Source organism: Lathamus discolor, chromosome 9 (assembly GCF_037157495.1).
Source record: "Lathamus discolor isolate bLatDis1 chromosome 9, bLatDis1.hap1, whole genome shotgun sequence".
Classification (NCBI taxonomy): domain Eukaryota; kingdom Metazoa; phylum Chordata; class Aves; order Psittaciformes; family Psittacidae; genus Lathamus; species Lathamus discolor.
The window spans coordinates 10,749,045-10,768,570 of NC_088892.1; the positions used below are offsets into that span (position 1 = coordinate 10,749,045).

The 19,526-nt window shown below is 37.9% G+C and overlaps 1 long non-coding RNA gene across 1 annotated transcript; it reads left to right on the forward strand.

The window, feature by feature from the left end:
* Nucleotides 1–9,994: 9,994 nt before the first annotated feature.
* On the forward strand, nucleotides 9,995–15,027 carry LOC136019397 (uncharacterized). The gene is made up of 3 exons (XR_010614861.1): nucleotides 9,995–10,400; nucleotides 11,409–11,534; nucleotides 12,519–15,027. It is a non-coding gene; the product is annotated as an uncharacterized LOC136019397 (long non-coding RNA).
* Nucleotides 15,028–19,526: the final 4,499 nt, after the last annotated feature.

A 19,526-nucleotide genomic window follows, 5' to 3' on the forward strand; every position in this document is an offset into this window, starting at 1 on the left:
AAACCCACTGATAATCATGTCCAATTCTTGAAAATTCAGTGGCATTGCTTATTCAGGTCTTTCCTAAGAATGTTAACCTGCCTGTACAGCTCCGGTGTTATGTTACTTACAAATGTTCTAGAAATCTGTATCTTGTTGCTGTAGCTGTCACCAGGTTTTTTTGTCCCACCTTATTTAATGAGAACAGCAGTTTTATTTATTCACTTGGATCTGCTAGCATTGGAACAAGTCCAGAGGAGGGCCATGAGGATGATCAGGGGACTGGACCAACTCCCGTATGAAGTTGGGGCCGTTCAGCCTGGAAAAGAGAAGGCTGTGTGGAGACCTCATAGCAGCCTCCCAGTGTCTGAAGGGGGCCTATAGGGATGCTGGGGAGGGACTCTTCATCAGGGACTGTAGTGACAGGACAAGGGGTAATGGGTTAAAACTTAAACAGGGGAAGTTTAGATTGGATATAAGGAGGAAATTCTTTCCTATTAGGGTGGTGAGGCACTGGAATGGGTTGCCCAGGGAGGTTGTGAGTGCTCCATCCCTGGCAGTGTTCAAGGCCAGGTTGGATGAAGCCTTGTGTGGGATGATTTAGTGTGAGGTGTCCCTGCCCATGGCAGGGGGATTGGAACTAGATGATCTTGAGGTCCTTTCCAACCCTAACTATTCTATGATTCTATGATGTGCTCACCTTAAGCTGTGTACACAGAGGAGGCAGCTGCAGAGGGTGATTCTTACCAGACAGTGTCTGGAATGCACTCTGGAACATCACTCTCTCCCAGAAGGCTGTAGAGGGAGCTGAGTGTGAAGATGCCTCCGGTTTAGGCAGGTCAACTAGATTCCCAAAACTGGAGAAAATGTGCAAATAGACTGAAGGCCCATATTGGATTTTATTCTTAATATCCTTTGTCAGAACAATTCAGAGAACTGCTTGGTTTCTTCTTTATGATTAATGTTCTTTATGACTAATTATACCTTCCCTAGCCCAGCACTCTGCAAATGGATGTTTGTTACTGCCTGCAAAATGTAGATGTGTGAAGGATTTAAATTCCCTAAACTATTGCAACTAAGTGAATGTTGCTGTCCTATTTTATATGTGGGGGAATTGCAGTACAGAAAGAAAAAATAACTAACTTGCCTAAGAGGTACCCTATTGCTGAACAGATCAAGCATTAATGTAGGACTTCATTGATAATAATTCTGCTCCGGGACTTCTGTTTGTTTGTTTTGTTTGGCAGAGTTTTGAAGTTTTAATGCTCTTTCCCTCAGTTTTGCTAAAAGCAGTTTTCATGTTACCTCTGATTCAGAATCCTTGAGGGTGGCTTTAAAATTCTGGTTGAGTTGGAATAGGAAAATCTTTTCTATATTGGATCAGATCATTTCAAAGCCAGAAAAACTGCTTTAGTCAGTGAGCAAGTGCTTATAGCACCTCTTCCATCATCTCTGCCAGCCTGCCTGATTTAACTCATTCACCATCCTGAAGTTATTGGGAAAACCCAGAGAAAGAAGCATTTCACTTGCTGTGTAACTACCCCACTATCTCTGACTTGCTGGCCACGAGTCTTGAAATATCTTACCCTTCTTAATCTAACCTATCACTTTAACCACACCATCCATCAACCATTCAATAACTTAACTATACCGACATTATGGCAACATAATGAAACTGAATAGTACACTAATTTTGCCAGTTTCTGAACATTATACATCTTTGCAAGAAATTGGTACAGATCACCATTTTGATTGGCACAGAAGTTTGGCACAAAAGAATTGAACCATGGCCTTTCTGAGCTGAAATTACTAACTAAATTGTTCATAATAATACTCTCTAGGTGAGTTTGTAACAGGAAATATTTAGTGTGAGGATTTATTCAGTCATGTATGCATACATACTCTGATTATGGATACACTTACCTGAGTAGTTGAATACTTTTCTGTCCTTGGGTTCAGCACTAGCAGTCATATTTTCTCCTTCTTTGTAGCTGGTGCAGCACTGTGGTTTTGACTTTCGGCCTGGGAACAGCGCTGATAACACTAATGTTTTTAGTTGCTGCTCAAATATTTAGCCTGGCCAAGGACTTTCTGAGCCTCATGCTCTGCCAGGGAGGAGGGGAAGCCAGGAGGAAGCAGAGACAGGACACCTGACCTAAACTAGCCAAAGAGGTATTCCATACCACAGCATGTCATGCCCAGGATGTAACTGAGAATTACCTGGAAGGGCACGCTGTTCTCGGTTGGGCTCGTTTCAGCGGGTGGTGTTGTATTCTCTTCCCTTGTTATTTCCTTTATCATTGTCATCATTGGTGGTAGCAATAGTGGTTCATGTTATACCTTAGCTACTGGGCAGTTCTTATTTCAGCCCATGGGAGTTACATTCTTTCTATTTTCCTCCCCATCTCTCTGGGAGCAGGGCTGGAGGGGAAGAAAGAGGGAGAGTGAGCGAGAGGGCTGCGTGGCTGACTTACAGCCTAGTCTTAAACCATGACATTTTCTCATTAATTTGCTTTTCAGTTTCTCTGGAACAGTGATTTACAGCTATTTAAAGACATTTACAAGGTATCTAAAGAAAACAAAACCCAGTTAAAGTTTCATAATATAGGAATTAACAACACAACAACAACATACTGAAATAAAATTAGCCCAAATAATGAAAAATTATTAATTTGAAATAGGAAAGTATAGCAATTTTATATAAATAGTGACAGAGAACTGCAATTTATTTACTTTTTCTGATTTATATTACTTATAGCTACAGAAAAAAAGGCTGTTGTTTACCTGCCCTCTGGGCAAAAACAGTGAACTAGATAAGTTATTTTGTCTACCTATTTCCAAACTTCTTTAATTGGGTAGTTAGATAAAAAACTTTACTCAGATAGAGCAACTGATTAGGTTGCATCTGTATGACTAAATAAGCACAGAACCAAATACCCTAAGGATATTGCAGCTGTTTACAGGGATAAATAATATACAGATTTTTCTCACAGAATTGTGGGGGTTTTCCTAACATTGTCTTATTGCCTTGTAATTTTCCTTCTTCACTGTTCTCCAAAAAGTCTGCTTGATTGAGGACTTCACCTTAAAAAAAAAAAGAAGAGCAATGTAGCAATGAATGATACACTTAGAGAGGACAAATTCAAACTAAACAATTAGAGAGAATGACAAAAAATGTACAAAGACAATAGAAATGCTCCCAGAATTAAACTGACTTTCTGAAGGCGTTTATCTGTTGATTTGTCTTTGTAGGCCAAGTTATGAGTTTTTTTCAGTTCACTGTCACAGACCAGGAATAAGACCCATGGCAGTAAGGATAGGTTTAATTCAGAACTAACCAGAACCTCTTGGCCTTTCAGTCACCCATTAAGTTATTCTCCTTTGTTTCAGTTTGCATAGGTCAAGAAATCTTGCCCTCAGTCAGAAGTCTCCAGCACAGACTGATTTCTACAAGTTGTAATCCTCAGAGTTTCTTCATGTGAAGGTGGATCCAAATATTGTTCCTGGAATTTCCATTTGCTATAAATTCATACATGCCTGGAATGTTATATTTACTTCAGTATTATGTCTAAGGAAATAAGGATAACCAGACAGAGAGCTGACTGGTCCCTCTCTACCTGGAAACCTAACCTGGAGGTATATATCCGAGGATGGATGGAAACTTTATTTTTCTTAGGTATAGTGATATGTTATTTTTTTAAAGGCTTTATCTTCTTTTGTAGCTGCAGTAAAATCTGATTCTAAAAACACTCCTGATAAGAGTATTTTTGTCTAGCATTTGTATTCATCATCTGTTTCAGTAAGACAAATTGATTTATTTTGTTCTTCAATGAAATAGTGTGTTTAAATAGTTACATGGATTCCCCTCCATTATATTCTGTGGGACAACTAAAATTTTGCTGAAATACAGCAGTTATCAACAATCATACTAAACTCTCATGATCTTGTTAGACTGAAAGAGCAAGTATTCAAGGAATAATGGTCCAACTTTCATGTAGCTGATGAAACCACTGATCATTTATGTAATCCACACTTACCTGAACAATGTGTTTTTTCGCTATAGGACTAATGCTCTTTACATCCAGCTTATTTGAGGTCTGCATGCGGTGTTGTCTGATTACTTGAGAAAGGAACTATGGTTAATTATTGTTTATTACTCACCTGTTTCAGAAAGGCACGAGGCTTCATGATGTAAACAGTTAAAAGAAACAGATGTGCTTAAAAAAAGGTTGGGTTTTTTCATGCTGTACAATTTCATACCTACTATTGCAAAAAAGAACATTTTATCCATTTTGTCACAGGAAATATTTATATATCATTAGGACTTGAGACCAGTTCTTCCATCCAGCAAAATTTTATGTCTGATTTCCAAAACAAATTTAGTATATTAGATTTTTTTTTGTTTGTTGGCTGTTCGTTTTTAACTGTTGCTCTAAATATGGTGTCGTGTTTCCATGAATAGGAACTCTTGATCTTTTACAACTCAGAAAATTGTCAAATGTTCCATTTTCACTTTGATCCCTTTATGCAGAGATAGCATTAGAACGGATACAGCAGAAGATGATAGCATAATCAAAGGACTGCTAAGCTCTTCCCAGTGTGTTGGTGCTGCTTGCTAGGGAAGGGTTCCAGGTACTGGTAATAGTGTGGAGTACACTGGGGCAGGATATGAAGCTCAGCAGTGAGCTCAGTTGGGCATACCAGTCCAAGGTAAGGTGTGGGTTGCAGTTTTGAGGAGCTGAAGCAGAGGCAAACTCACTGAAAGGAAACGTAATGTGGAGGTAGATAAAAAGGGAACAGTAGAGTAGTTGTGGAAGCTACGTCTGAGCATGGAGACAAAAGCAGAGGTCTGGAAGTAAGAAGTAGGGGTACAAATCTGAGGAAGAATGAGTTGGCTCAGGAGTAGGAGGGTGAAAGAAGCAGCAGCAAGTTTCCAAGAGCTGGACAGCCCAGGAGGCAGCCCAGAGGGGCTGGAGGAGGCAGCTAATCAAGCAGGAAGAGGATGCCAGGAAAGAAACCCAGGCAATAGAAAGTTTGGAAAACACTAACTTTGATGATGCCAGCTATGAATGATACAGATACGCCCCCAAAAGGGTAGATTGGTCAAAGTATGTAAAAAAAAAAAAAATTTTAAATCTTGAAAACTGAAATGTGAATATAATTGTTTTTATTGAACACTTTAATTTCTATCTGTGCTGTTTGAAAAGCCTGGCAAAATAATTTCCTCATCCGTTCCTCTGACTTACACTGTTTTGAGGTATATTAATATTTTAATGAACTCATTTCATTTTGGAATGATTAAATATATTCATGCTTGATAATATGCATCAGTTCTTTCTGTGGGGGAAGATTATTACTAGAAATAATGTGGTGCATTAGAATTACATTAGAATGTAGATTTAGGCCATATTTAATTTCCTCCTGAGCTCTGTGTTGCGCAAGAAGTGCACAAAATAGATGTAGTCAAAAGTAAAAATTGACAGAATCAGCTTGTGCCTGCAGGGGTCAGCAGAGAAGTTGCTGAAATTCTGCCCCTCTCAATCTGCTCTGGTTTCATTTGCTCTGTAGAGCACAGTATGCTCTGATAGAACCAGCACAGACATTTTGAAGTAATCACTCAGCTCAGCATTAATAATTCAGTGCAAATTATAATAAGCTGATCTGCAAATGTACCTTTGAAAGTCAATGGCAGAGCTCTCTTTCACATTCAAGCTGCAGAATCTAAATCTTGCTGGAAAAGGGTTGGAAATCCCTGAAACCTATGTTGTTTTACTCAGAGTCAAAATCAAAACATAACCTTTTCTGTTTTAATGAGTCAGCAGGCTGACGAAGAGAATATATAGAATAGGATCTTTTTTCCAAAAAAAGAATGTCTAGCAGTGCTTGGTTTTCTGAGCTTCAAGTGGGATAGTCTGCATGCATGACCATTTAAAGATAAACCCCCAGCTCTGGCAGATGATAAGTAATCTTAGTCATGATGGATTATTTTTCCCCCCTCTAAAGAGAAAAATTTGAGGATCTTTGTTTCAATTTCAAATGCTTTCTCTCTACTAAATGGGTTTTCCTTTAACTCCAGAGTTTCTGTGAAAGAAAAGCCTGTCAGTAAATTTTTCTGTCAGGAAATCATTTGTTTCTGACCAAACTTAGCTTTTGTCTGTTTGAGCCAACAATAAGTAACAGGAACTGAAGTCTGTCCAAAGGCATGGTTTTGTGGTTCCCACTGGGCAGCAAAGTGGCTGAGATGGCCAACTCAGCTAATGGCCAGCTGAAATTAAACGTTTCATTTCAGGTCAGCAAAGTAGAATGAAATATTTCAGCATTTACACATACATTTTTAATGCTATTTTATGCATAGAATGGATATGGCAATAACAATTACTTCATATTTTATTAAAACCATGTCAGATTCTAGGCTGATGTGAGTTTGGTCACCTCTGCATTAAATGTGAAACAATAAAACAGAAAACACAAGAAATGACAATTGGAAACCATAAATCAGAAATATTTCTAATATTCCCGAACACATTTAGCAATGGTATTTTGTGTACATGTTCTTGACATTTTTAAAGTAAATATCTATAGTGAGGAATAAGAAAATTACACTGGGCACCATTATCCTTATATTTCCTGAAGTGCATTTTTCAATATGAGTTACAGCTGATGCTGTGGTCCCAGCCTCTGAAAGGGGAGGCATTTGTCCCATCTCCAGTAGAGAATATATCCACTTATTCATCCCCCTTTGGCCTTTTCCTTTCCTTCAACAGCTTAGAGTTTGTGAGCTATCACAGTTCCTAGCTTCCTTTTAGCATTAGTGTTGCCTACTGTGCCTAGTAAATTGTTCCCTATGCAATATTTTTGCAGCTTATTCTTCCAGCCCAAGTATTAAACTTTATAGCTGTCTTTATGAAATGACATCTTTTTTTTTTTTTTTCCTGGAGTTATTTTCCTAGTTTGTTAAAATAGTTTTGAATTGTAAACCTGTCCTCCAACGAGCTTGCAGCCCTTCTCTATGTAGTGTTACTTGTGATTTTAAGAAGTGTACTTTTTATGTCACCATGTAGTTTGGTAGTATAATCAAGGTGTATGTCAAAGTAATTTATTTCAGGCCTTAAAAAAAAGAAAAAGAAGGAAAACAGACAAGGGAAGTTCTTATTTTGGCAATAATACATTCAGATGGCAAGTAACACCTATTTTCTACTGGGAAATAATTTTCATTCAGAGCCCACAGTTCCCTCTAGGACTTTCAGTTGTCATGTAGCCTAGAGCAATAGAAAATAGAGAGCTCCCAGGTTAATTCGCTGTGTGAACAGCATGTGCCACATAGGAAAAGGCCCAGCCTTGGAATATTCAATAATGAGCAGAATTTGTGATGCTAATAGCAAGTAAACTGTCTAAAAGAAAATGAAATTTGCTTGCCTTCAGATCCAGGAATACAGAGAGATTTGCTAACCTGAGCTTCATGATTTCTGGTCCCTAAGAATGAATCTAATAATTTAAAGCCTTTGTGTCTGTACTCAGGTGTACTAAATTTTACCAAAGACTCTGTGCCTAGTGTAATTTGCATTCAGCATACTTAGCCAATGGGAATTAGGGGGACTTATTAGATCCAAACCCAATATACAACAATGCCAGAAGGCATTTCTTCCTCTCCTAGGAGAGACTCACTGAATAAAGAGGGGAGACAGGATAGCTAGTATAAAAAAAGTGGGTGGTCACAGCCATCTGAAAAAATCCCACACCACCATGTATCCATACATTCTCCTGTCATAATTTCTATCCATAGGTACTTAGGTAATATTCCATATGTACTTAGGTAATTTTCAATCCTCGCTTCTTTTGGTAATAATGGAGAAATGGATTGAGAGTATAGCAAATAAATTAAATTAATTATGTAGGAGGCAGTGAAATATGACTAAATGCATTGGGATCTTATTGTTCCTGATGATACATCTGAATCATTTACATCTGAGCTGTTCAGTTTCCTGGTGGACATGTTCCTATGAGACAGTTCAGTTCGAAACCACCTACAAAGAAGCATATGCTTATGTAAATCGATTTAGAAACCATTAAGGATTATTATGGAAGCACTGATTTATATCTACATTGTTGCTGTTATTTACTCAACTTATAATGCTTTTGGACAGGGACTGGATTTGTTTTATCAGAGTTCTGGGACTATAAGAACTGTAATCACAATTGCTAGCCTTTGTTTCTGTAATGCAGGTAAGCAATAGCTATGAAAGGACAATCTTTAGTGGAAAAATAGTAAAAGAATGTTTCACATACTCAAAGCAAATCTCTAAAAAAACCCCACAACAAAACAAATCAAAACAAATCCCAACCAAATAAAAACTACAACTGAAAAAGATGTTAGAAATTTTAAGAACTTACCATTAAATATCATGCATTGGAATTTAAATCTGTTAAAAAGGCAGAAATAGCTTCTAGTGGTGATCTCAGACAAAAAGTCTGTATAGTAGCTATACCTAATCTCATTATTTTCCATGAGACCTGAAGGTTTTGTCACACTGTATTTGGCTTGTGGCAGCAGTAATGTCTCAAAGTTAACAGGTAATTGCTCTCCTACATGCATAACTGCACTAAGGCGGCCAGCAAACACATGATCCCAGTGTAAACTCAGGTTTCTGTGAGCAGAATAATGTTTCCATGTTCCTTTCTACAATGACACTTGTATTTTCAGAGCTATCCAAAACAGGCAATAACCTGATGTAAATCAACATCACTCTGCTTACTTTAGTGAACTATCAATAGCTCACACCAGAAAGTCTTAGTGCTGTCACTCTTGGACTTGACTTGTGTCACCATCCCTAATATTGAAACGAAACATTGAGTTATGTGAAACAGTACTGTACAGTTTTTATGCCCCAGCCCATTAGAATTCTTTGATTTCAAATTTTTCCTTAAGTGACACTCTTGCATCTCTCACAGCTCCTCCTGCACACTGATGGCATAAACTTCTGACCTAGTACAGGCTCCTTGGATGACTTTTGGTCCCACAGACTACATACTTCCTTGGATGCTAACAATATGTCTCTTACAGGCCATCTAGTAATTTAAATAACACTTCTGTCAGGAAAAAAAAAAAGAAGAAGAAGAAGAAATAGACTGTTCTTTGCATTAATTAGCTCAAGAGAAATAGGAAGATGAATGAAACACTATAAAGAGACTTGCATACAATTTTTGGAGCCTGTTTTCTCATTACTCAAATGTTCTTTGGACAGACATTCTTCCACTGTGTTTGACTATTTTGGACTAGGGAATCATACAATCACAAAATCATAGAATGGGTTGGGTTGGAAGGGACCTTAAATCTCATTTAGTTCCAACCCGCTGCCATGGGCAGGGACACTTTCCACTAGACCAGGTTGCTCAAATCCCTGTCCAACCTGGCCTTGAACACTGCCATGTATGGGGCACCCACAGCTTTTCTGGGGCAACCTGTGCCAGTGCCTCACCATCCTTATGATGAAGAATTTATTCCTTGTATCTAATCCAAACTCTCTTTCAGGTTAAAGCCAATCCCCTTTGTCATGTCACAACACACCCTTGTAAAAAGCCCTTCTCCAGATTTCTTGTAGGCCTCATTTAGGTATTGAAAGGCTGTTAGGGCTCTCCCCAGAGCCTTCTCCAGGCTGAACAAGCCCAACTCCATAGGAGAGATATGTCAGCCTTCTGATTTTGTGGTATCCTCTGGACCTGTTCAAGTAGGTCCATGTCCCTCTTGTATTGGGAGCCTGCAAGCTTGACACAGGACTGCATGCAGGTTCTCATGAGAGCAGAGTAGAAGGGCAGGATCATCTCCTTTGACCTTCTGGTCATAATCCTCTTAATGCAGCCCAGGACACAGGTGGTTTCTGGGCTACAAGAGCACATTACCACTTCTATGTTGAGCTCATCAACCAACATCCCTAAATCCTTCTCAGCTGCTCTCAATCTAGTCTCCACACAGCATTTATTTGTGCCTGGGACTTCTATCTATGCTTGTAGCCATGGCTGCTCTTTTCTGAAAGTACTGTAAGGTTCTTAGGTCTTTTCTTGAGACTTCATCAGTCTTTCATCTTGCCTCTGGTTTAAGAAAGTGGTTTCTACAGGCTTTTGTCTTTTTTGTTTGTGATTTCAGACAACCTGACCTCTTGAAATGTCATCCATCTTTTTCAGTTGTACTGGTATTTAAGGGTCTTTTCTTAATCTTCCATTTTTCCTGTGCTGGAAAACAATTCAACTTGACCCTATCGCAGTGATTTTTACATGTGCATAATGATGTATTCAAAACACAGTCAAAAATTCTTAAAGTTTAAGCAATTTTTTGCAGTCATTTGCTGCAAAGACCCAAGAGCAGGTGAAAATACTGGGAACCTCTGAGAGGCTGGAAAGAAATAATTCTTCAAAACTGCTTTCAGGTAAGTTTTTTCCTGAAAGAACTGTATCTGCTGATTAAGGTTACTTCTTCGTTGCAAAATCATTGCCATAAGGTTCAGGTAGCATAAAGCTTCTAAACATTTCTCTGTTCTTGAAAAGCCATTGTAATAATTTATAATGCACTAAATTATTATGTTCTTTAATATTTAAATGAATGCTATTTTAAGTGGTAACTGAAAAACAGAGTAATTTAAATCCTGTAATGTTATTTCTCACCCATCTGTGTGCATTATGCTTGCTCTAAATCCAACAAAATTTATAGATCTGGAATAATTTTTCTGTACTGCTTTCAGTTCTCTGTTCAATTGTTGAACCTATAGTATATTTTTTGCTAGCTACATGGATTTACAGTCTTTTCTTTGCTGATATTAATCTAATTCTGAAGTGCAATTATATTGTATTTCCTTGCTGTTTGCAAGCGTAGAAAGTCCTTATTGACCTTAGTGTGATAGAAACCTATCTTTGGTACAGTAGCCAATAAATCTTGGGGTTGAAATATGTCTGCTTTAATCTTCATTGTAATCAATTAAGCTTTGAGGTTAGAACTGCAAAGATTTAATTCAGCCAGCTGTTTGCAGAAGTCTTCAAACTGTCTTTTCTGAGGAATTGGTTGTGATATTAGGATGCATTAGTAGAAGAGTAAATCTATACACAGGGTCTAAATTTAGGCACAAACTATAAAATGGTGGTTGAAGTATATAGTCAGTAAAGTATTAAGTCTGCTTTTTGGTTAAAAAGTAATAATTTATAATGCTTAAGAATTTAAGTGGCTTTTAGTTTGTACAGAAAACTTGTATACATATATTTTGAAAATTCCACATAAATTGCTTTTTGGTGTTTCTTAAGCAATTATTTTAATATTAATAATGGCTCATGCATTAGTCAGACTGCTGTTTCCCAATGCCATGTAGTAACATAGTTCCTGCTACTACTTCCACTTGTATTAGTTTTTTCTTTTTTTTTATTTTTTTTTCCTAATTGATCCTCAGAAATTCAGCTGCACAATCCCTCACTGTCTGGCACTCCTTCAGAAAAAACAGACTGCAGATACCTTTTAGCTATCAAGATACTTAATCTCAGAGCCTCAGGAAAACACAAAATACTTCCTCAGAATGGTAAATATGATGGTATAATTGATTTAACCATTCAGGAAAAGCACCCATGAGCTAGATTGCACCATGGACTTACAAAAACCCCAGAGCCTATTGACGATATCCTTCCCAAGGGCCTTATGAAACAATGCTAGAAGAGGCATTAGCTAAAATTGCTACCTCTGTCAGTAGACAGAAACCTTGAGTGTCATCCACCTTCCCCACATACTTTGCAGTTCCTCTCCAATCCTTTCCTCACTTTTCCAGCACAAGCCCTGGCTGTTCTGAGGCTGTGTTATTTTCCATTACACAGGCTGCACTGTGCGCTCACTGAGCTGACCTGTGTGAAGCAGTGTGGGTGGAAATCTTTCTTCCTGATGAGCTGGTCCCCCACATGTTTCCTGTATCTGTTTTAATACCAGAATGAGGTTTTTTTGTCTTCATTTCCCCCTTTTTTTTTTCCCTTCTCCTTTGCTCCAGCCAAAATGGAGCAGGGGACACTGCTGCTGTGAGGAATAAAATTCCCTTTCCCTGTGAAATATGAAAACACTCCGGGTGTTCATTTTTTTTCCACCTCTGTATGAGCCTGGCTTTATCAAGCCTAAGGAATAAACAGCATGTCTTGTTTTATTGTTGTATATTTTGGTTGGTTTTTTTTTGGTTTTTTTTTTTTTTTAGAAAAAGGTCTTTTTTTTTTTTTTTTTTTCCCCGAGTGGCTTTTCATCAGAAATGAAAGATACATTTAAGCTAAAAAGCTTTTGTGGCAATATATTAGTTTCATCAAAAGTTCCCTAGTGGGAGAACACTGAAAGAAAACAGCAAGGCCCATCTTTCTCCCAGGCAGAAGGGAGCATAGGGTTATAGCACTTACCTGACTTGTGCTAAGTGCAGGTTCAGCTTCATGTTCTGCCTAATTTAGAAGAGAAACTGGAACCAAAGTCTCCTGGGATGCTGGGTACATGGCCTTAGTGTCACACTGCTCAGAATATTTTTTTCTGTTCCTTGCAGGATTTTCATAAGACCTTTACATGGCCTTAGTTTTAACTCAAACATTTTTGCAAGATACAAGAAGCTGCATGCTCTAGCATTGTATGTCATCAAGAAGAGATTCAAAACAATGAAAAGCACTGAGAACAATGAGTTGCTGAGAAATAGAAGTTCACAAGTTGGTTATTTCTGTATGTGTTTTCTTAATTATAATCTCTACAGACAGAAACACTGGAGGAGGGAGCTATTGAATCATGGAGTGAAGGGAGAAGTAAAACATAGAAGAAAGATTTTGGGGTAGAACACAACAATGAAGTCCTAAAACCTGGTGATGTGGCGCTACTTAATTCCCAGTCCAGACTAACCCCTTCATTCTACTGGCAGAAGCAGACATATTCCTTGATGAAATTTCCACCCTCTCCCAGGTCTCTTTTCAGCTGGTGTATTTCCTCATCCTGGTTTGTTATTCAGTTGCTTGTATGCTTGGACCAGTTATATAAGGCAGCAGTGTACAGATAATATGGGAGTTGCTGGGCCCTGCTTTCATCAGGGATATTGTGCATGTGAGCTTAAACCGAGCATAAGACAACAGCAGAAAGCTCTGGAGGAGATGGGTTACTGTTTAAATAATTTGTCTATCAAGTACAGTGCTATAGAGACTCACGGTGGCTGGTTAAATTCCTAGATCTAGTGAGAAGCTCAGCAGACTCTCAACAAGAGTTTCAGTTGATACAGGGATACAAAGGCATTGCCTTGAAGAGGTTTCAACTTTACCTGAAAAAAGAAAACCCTGCCTGCATAGAGCTGTATTTGTGTGCAGTCTCAAAGGTGTTCCAGGCAGTAAGTCCATACCAACATACAGTCAGGAATTAAGAATTTGGTAGAATTTATGAGCAATAAAAATCATACAAGAACCAAGTAGAGAGCAGCATGGGTAGGAACTGCCTGCTAAGAGTACATTGCTGCCCCCTTTTTTTCCCCCGATTTATACCTCTTTAGCTTGATTTCTAAAACAAGCCATACGGTCATCTTGCTAACTTTTGTCCTGGATAAGCATTCTTTGTGTACTGTGAAAAGAGCTCTGCGTGGGAGAGGTGTATATGTAAAATATACCTTTTTACATACGTAAAATGTGCAGAAAAGAAAATGGGTGTGTGCTAGCAGAGAAACACAGTAGGGGAATTTATTCTTGTTGTTTCTCAGAAGCAATTGCGACAGTAAAAAGAAGAGCTGTTCTCTGTTGAGACTCTGCTGCTCATACAGTTTCCATTGCTGCATGGTGAATTGCAGGGGTCTGTGACAGGTTTTTATACATGCATTACCTGGGAAAAGAAAGTGTATACTCACAGTAATTTATGTTTGATTTTAAAAAGGCATTAATAATAATAATAGTATTAATAAGTGTCTGTTTATTCTTACAAGCAAAATTAAAAACTAATGGAATCTAAACCACTTACCTATACATGAAGATTTTATTGTGGCTAGTTCAGGTTCAGCGAACTTACCGCACATATCCTTTTACTCTGTTGATGGCTAAAGTGACTTGAGGTGCCTGAGGTTGCAGTTAGGAAGTGGGTGACACAGGCAGCAGAGACTTCCTCCTCTCTGTGTTGTCAGAAAAACTGGGCATAGAAATCTTTACTTCTTGTTAGACATCTTCAGTTAGTCTGAAATTAGATCCATAAATAAGCTAAAAAAAAATAGATGGGGAATATGAGATTTTTCAAGTTGTTTTTCTTTCTGAAACAGCTAAAATGTCTCATTTGATAACAAAACTTAAGAGCTTGTTAAATAGCATTTTTCAAGGGTGCATTCTAGTTGAAATTTTTGAGAATTTTTCTGGCAACATTTTTTTTTTTTAAAGTTGTATCTTTTAACATTTAATATTCTAAGAGACCTCATAGAAATACCACCAGAATGGCAATATTTTGGGATGCAGGTCCATGAATACTGGCTTGTTTTCTTGGGAAATCTCTAAAAACCTTTGTATATTTTTCTTCTTAGTACATAGGTAGAACTACTTTAAATCACAAACCTTCAGTATGTTCAAGCATGTTTATTTGCCACTGTACACTGTATACGTGAGTTCTAGTAGAAACAATTCAAAATCAACTCTACCTTGTAATTTGACTGGCTTGTCATAATAATAATCCAAAACCTGCTTTTTCCTTTTAGTTCCAAAACATCACAAAAGAACCAGTTGAGCCTCCCCCCCGCGTTTTTTGTTTTTTGTTGGGTTTAAGAGTCTGGCTCATTCTACCGATTGTAAGAGGTATTGAATCAGACCACCAGCTAACATTGCACATTGGCCGTCATTTCTGATATTCAAGGGTGTGTGTGTGTGTTTATATATATCCCATTTTCCAATAGCTACCGGTAGTTGGCTGATCTAATTTCAATGCATGATTATAAAACCACAAAAGTAGCACATTTCTTAGCTGGATAGACATGTTGCTATTTATGGCTTTTTAGTCATGTATATTTATGAGCTTCTAAAATTGTATGTCCAATTTCAGAACATCCTTACTGTCCAAATCTTATGAATTATAAAGTAAATGTTTTAATATACATGATTATTAACAGTACATAAGAAAAATTACAAGTAATATTATAACTAATTTCCTGTGGGAACTGGCAAGTTGTCTGTGTATTTATTTCTTGTGGAAAACTCTGATTTCATGATTCCCAGGCAGAATATGTGTACCTTTGACAAATAAGGCAGAACATGTTTGACACTTTCAAAGCCTATTTTCATGCAATTTTGAGAGCTTGGTCTTCCCTAACAGAAAAATACAAACACTTTTTTGCAGTAAAAGAAGTAATTGGCCTGTCACTTAGAAAAGATTAAAATCTCCCTGCTATTATTTCTGCATCTTTCTTGTTTTCATTTATAGACTGATTAGTATGCTTCACTTTCATGCTTCTTCACCCAGATCCATCTTTAGCTCAAGCCTGCAATGGCATCATTTAATTAAGAAAAATAGATAAGTGTTTTTCAGCACTCCATTGTTCTCTCTTGAAATTTTCTGGACTTATCATGGTGTCCTGGGTTCAGCAGTAGCAGTAATTTTTTTTTCTCCTTCTTAGTAGCTGGTGCAGCGCTGTGTTTTTTGACTTTCAGCTTGAGAACAGCGCTGATAACACCGATGTTTTCAGTTACTGCTCAAATGTTCAGTCTGACCAAGGACTTTGTGAGTCTCATGCTCTGCCAGGGAGGAAGGGTAAGCCGGGAGGAAGCAGAGACAGGACACCTGACCCAAACTAGCCAGAGAGGTATTCCACACCACAGCATGTCATTCCCAGGATGTAAACTGAGGGTTACCCGGAGGGGCTAGTTCACTGCTCGGTCTGGCTGGGTATTGGTCAGCAGGTGGTATTGTATTCTCTTCCCTTGTTATTTCCCTTATTGTTATTATTATTGGTGGTAGCAGTAGTGGTTTGTGTTATACTTGAGTTACTAAACCGTTTTTATCTCAGCCCGTGGGAGTTACATTCTTCCGATTCTCCTCACCATCCTTCCAGGAGCCGGGGGAGGAATGGGGGAGTGAGCGAGGGCTGGGTGGATGAATTGCCAACTGGGCTTAAACCATGACACATGCACTTAAACATATTTGCTACATAGAAGCATTTCAAATGTTGTGTAGGAATTAAAGAATTTCTGTACCTGCTGTCTTCTGTTTTTTTACTGTAAAAAAAACAAAGCTATGTCCTTAATAGTTATCTAAATAGCCACTCAGGTGACATTTCTCTCTAGGTAGAGTATGTAGTGTCTAATAAGGATAGACTCATGCTGCAACCTTAAGTAAAATTCAGCTCAAAATTTGCTCAGCTATGAGACACAGCTATTGGGAAACACATATTGTTAGCTTCAGGAGTATTTCTCTGAAAAACAGACAAGTTACCAAAGCAAAAGGTGAAAAAAGTGGGCTGGACTCAGAGTGGACCTGCAGCATGAGACAGAAAGATATAACAGCCATGAGAAGTGAGGCAGGGGCAGGAGGGAGCGTCACTGTGGGAAAAAGGGAACTGGATGGGCATGATGTGGAGCTGTGCTTAGGGATCCAGTTGAGGATGTAAAATGAATGGAAACTTTCAGGGTCTAAAGAAAGTAAAATACAATCAACGTGAGAATTGTTGTGCAGAGCATTGCAGTAATAAGAAGCTCAGATGATTAGCAGGTAAAAAAAGCTTACTTTTTTCCTCCTAAAAAAGAGAGTTTAAAAACAAGCATAAAAAGGCACTGTGGCTTATTTTGCCAAAGGGAAGTTAAAAGTGGCGTTTTAAGCAAGGTGCTCTCCAGTGCATGTGGTAAATCCAATGGTAAATACAGAGGTTGCTCCCTGTGAGCCTTCAACCCCACAATCAGCCAAGAATGAAGAACATTTATAATTCTAATACTCTTAAGGTTTTTGGCCAAGGAGAGAGTTCTGCTAGATACAGATTTGGATAAGCTGCTAAGACTAAGTCTCACTGTGATTTCAATAGGAAAGATCTACCTTTTTCTCTGCTTATACTGAACTGTTAAGGCATTTTTACAAGTTATAGATTATAGAAAAGTTTCAGGTAATTTGATTTGAAAGACTTCCAGACAACAGCAATCTGGAAAGCACTTCCTTGTGAAAAATTTTACTGGTCGTGATAAGAAGAAAATACAGGTAAACACAGTTTACCCATCACTAAACTGGGCAACAGAGAGCAATTGAGTTTTTCTTTGCCTTTACCATGTCATTGACGCATTGGAACATAAACTATGGTCTCCTAATTAATAGCAGTGTAATGATAGTAGTGTAATGGTTAGCGATGCACAGAGTAATAAAACTGCTTGTAGAAATGCTGGTATAAAAAATTCTGTAGTGAGTTATAAAGTTATTTAATTGTCTCCAGATTATAGATGGGAAAACAGCATTTAAACCAGGAATTTTGTGTAGTCTTGTGGATTACGTGTCTGAGAAAGGTGTGAGCAGCCTAAGCTTGCAAGTGAAGAAATGATTGTGAAAGCAGTGACAGCTGCAAACATGAATACTTAGCTTGCCAGGATCACATCTTTACTGGAGAGTTATATTTTAAAGATGTTTGCAGTTGACTGCAGACTTGAGTTGCGGCAAGGAATTGCTATTACTGAAACCCTTTACAATAAAACATATGTTGAATAAATTGTAGACTTGAGTTAGTCTGAATGCAGACTAGAAATTTAAAGGCTTAATGTTATATTACAATCTTAGTTTATATTATTTTCTATTTTATGATCTGTCGTCTTTAATCATTAATCAAAGTAATGGTGACTTTAAAATAGATTTGAATCTCAATCTATACTTACGTATCGGAGGTTTAAAAATTTTTTTTTTTTAAGCAAAGCAATAGTAATAGCTGAACATTTTAACGAGCTTACTGAGAAACTTGTGAGTTTGCTGAGTCTGGAAAGCCTTGTGCTCACATGAAATACTCATCCTGATTCAGTAATTCTAAGAATAGCACATGTGATTTTAAACATGTTTTGCAGTACTATTCTGTGCTATAAGAGAAGCTCTTAGAAGATATACACAGTATAAGGAAAGTATTCTAGTGAAATAAATGAAAACATGATAGTATTAATTCATAGTTTTCCAAGGTGGAAAACTTAAGTACACAATCAAGTGAGGTTTGTTATTTACTTAAATGATAGATAATTTCTTCTGCAATCTAACAGCTTCTACTAATAATTAGGCAGTTTGCACACATGGAATCAGGAAAAGAACTGAAAATATTAACCAGATCAACTCTATTTCTTTGGTTCTTCTGGAGTAGTCCTACTTTATTTGTTGACTACAAGCCCTGTTATATCATCTAGTTAAATACTCTTACCCTCCTGTCCTTCGAGTTGTTTCTCTAGGTAGATTGTACATCTCTAAGTTGTTTTAGTCTCTTTTCTTCTGTAAGCACAATCACTTCTTCAGTGTCAGCTGAAAGGAAAAATGGTTAAGGCATTAATGATTGAGTCTGACATGAAGGAAAAAGTGCACATAAAATCTTTAATTAGGTGCATCCCTTGTTTTTGTGTGACTCGCTCACTGCAGGTTTATGATATAATTGGGCTGATTTTCAATCTTGTTTGGGGAACAGCTGTGATGTGGAAAAATCTCTTTCCCAAATCTAGTCACAAGTTAAAATTCACATAATTGCTCTTCCCACAATTAGCTAAATTTCCTGTCACAGACCCATGTTGAATACTTTAAATGGTCAGGGAAATTTCTAGGTTTGGGAAGTCTCAATTGTGAGAGAGAACTGGCAGAAGTAGGAAGAGGATGGGCTCCGGTTCAGCTGCTGCACTGATTTCTCCACTGGGAAAACTTCACATAGACATTAGTTCTGCCCCAGCTTTGACTGGAAATGAGATAGGCTTGTGGAAGCACCACAGATAGTTATCCCACAGCCTGCTCAAGAGTTGGCATTAGCTCTTCTGTTTGAATCAAAACTGAAGGTCTGACAGCATTATTTTAGTACTTCAGTTTTGATCAGGAAGATTGAAAAAAGTACTGGGGGTTCCTCAGTCTTATCACCTTCTGGTTCTTAGAGCTTAAAATTAAAAATCATCATCCTAGAGAGCAGATGAGCCTCTCTCACTCTCTGTGCATATTCTCTTTACCTTCAGCAAATCCAAGTAAATCATCTTAGCTTTGCAGTGAAAGAGGTTTTAAGGGGACTATATTGTGTTTGATTCCTTGACAGTAGCAGAGTTTGCTGTAGACAGAGAATAATTACAGTTACCACGGATGAGTTGAAATGAGGTTTGTTCTCAGCTGTGGTAACCTGACAGTATGAGCTGTAATAATGAGTTTGAGAAGTGTTTTGGAAACATCTAGTTTATCTTTCTCAAAGAAAAACCATTGTGGTGATGAAGCCAGTGAATAAGCATGAAACTTTAAGATAAGATCTGTCAAACAAGCACAATCCTGTTCCTTCCCTTTGAATCATGTATGAGATGCGAAGGTCATTCTTTCCAAAGGCGTCACTTTAGTTCTGCAATCCATAATGCCATCCATTTATTACTCA